The sequence below is a fragment of the Chrysochloris asiatica genome, unplaced genomic scaffold (genome assembly GCF_000296735.1).
Source record: "Chrysochloris asiatica unplaced genomic scaffold, ChrAsi1.0 scaffold00023, whole genome shotgun sequence".
Lineage (NCBI taxonomy): Eukaryota > Metazoa > Chordata > Mammalia > Afrosoricida > Chrysochloridae > Chrysochloris > Chrysochloris asiatica.
The window spans coordinates 18,728,312-18,730,135 of NW_006408541.1; positions in this window are offsets into that span (position 1 = coordinate 18,728,312).

The window sequence follows — 1,824 nt, forward strand, 5'->3', positions numbered from 1 at the left end:
GTCGCTATGAGTCGGAACCGACTCCACGGCACATAACAACAACATTGTTTATCAAGAGTCCTGATGTGGCACTGTGGGCTAATGCTCCAGACTGCAAAGTCACTTGAACTACAAAGTTAAAGGTTCAAGATCATCAGTTGCTCCTCATAAACCCTATATAGGGTCACTATGGGTCAGAACCGACTCAATAGCACTTAACAACAACAACAACTGTTTACCAGGAGAAAGATGAGGCTTTCTGTTCCTGCAAAGATTTACAGCCTCAGAAACCCTATACAGACAGGGTCACTATGAGTCAGAACCGATTCAATGACACTCAACACCAGTTTATATACATTGAATACTTCTAGTTCATAGTATCGCTTTGACATAGTAAATAGTGTTGCTATGAACATCTTTGTACATGTCTTTTAGAGGCCATAGATATTCAATTATGTTGGATATAGAGTTAGGAATGGAATCAGTGGATCACAGAGTATAGATCACAGAGTAGAGACATGTTCAACTGTCAGTGATATTTTGCAGATAGTTTCCCAATATAATTGTACCAATTTATTTCCACCAGAAACGTATGATAATTCCAGTTCCACAACCTCACCAATACTTGGTATTATCTGTCTTTTCATTAGACACTCTGGTGGGCGTGTAGTGGGATTTCCTTGTGATTTTCATTTGTATTTCCCTGAATGGTGAAAGTAAGCCCTTTTTCACACTTTTAATGGCCATTTGGAAATTATCTTTTATGAAGTGCTTGAAGTAATACGCTCATTGCTAATTGCCTTGTTTGTCATTTCCTTACTGATTTGTAGGGGGAAAAAGAACCCCTTATACATTACTTCTGAAACTCTATGTTGGTATAACCCATTTGAAAACCAGTTTGGCCTCAGCCTCAGCCAGTTAAACAAAATGTGCATACATGTTATGATCCAGTAACTACTCTCCTACATAGATCCATAAGATAAATAGCTGCATATTTACCAAGAGACACATACAAATATGTTCATGAAAGTTCTGCTTACAATAGCAAAATACTGAAAACAACCCATATTGCCAATAAAAATAAGATACTAGATAAATATGTTATAGCATATCATCACAATTAAATATTATTCAGTTGTGACTGTAATTAATATAATATTAAATACAATTTTAAAGTTCCAGAAGTAATTCTTTAGAATTACATGCTTGTTATAAAGTTCAAAACCAAGGAAAACTATGAAATATACTGGTTAGGAATATTTACATATATAGTAAAACAAAATTTTTAAGAGCAAATAAAATTTAACAGGTAGTTATGATATAAAAATAGCAAATTAGGAATGAAGAGTAACTTTTTAAAATATAATAAAATTGCCCCATAGAAAACATCATACAGGAATGTGAAATGTTTAATCCTTTCTTTTTAAAATCAAGAACATGACTGTCTTGCCCGTAATTCTATTAAATATTATATAGGAGAAACTAGTATACATAGTCAGTCATGAAGAAATAAAAGGTTCAACTATTGGGAAGAAAGAACAAAACTGTCATTATTCAAGGATGATGTAATTGCATTTATAAGAATTCCAAAATAACAAAAATCTACAAGTAATTTGGAGTTCTGTCATGGCACTGTAAAATAAGCACTCGACCACAAGGTGAGTTTGAACAAGGTCGCAATTCAACTAATCAGCCACTCCTTGGAAACCCTACATAGGGGTTGATGAGTCAGAACTGACTCAACAGCACTTAACAAGTAAATTATTGAAATCACTAAAAGAATTTATGATAATAGGTTAATACATCAAGAATATAGAAAAGTCAATTGTATTCTATACATCAACA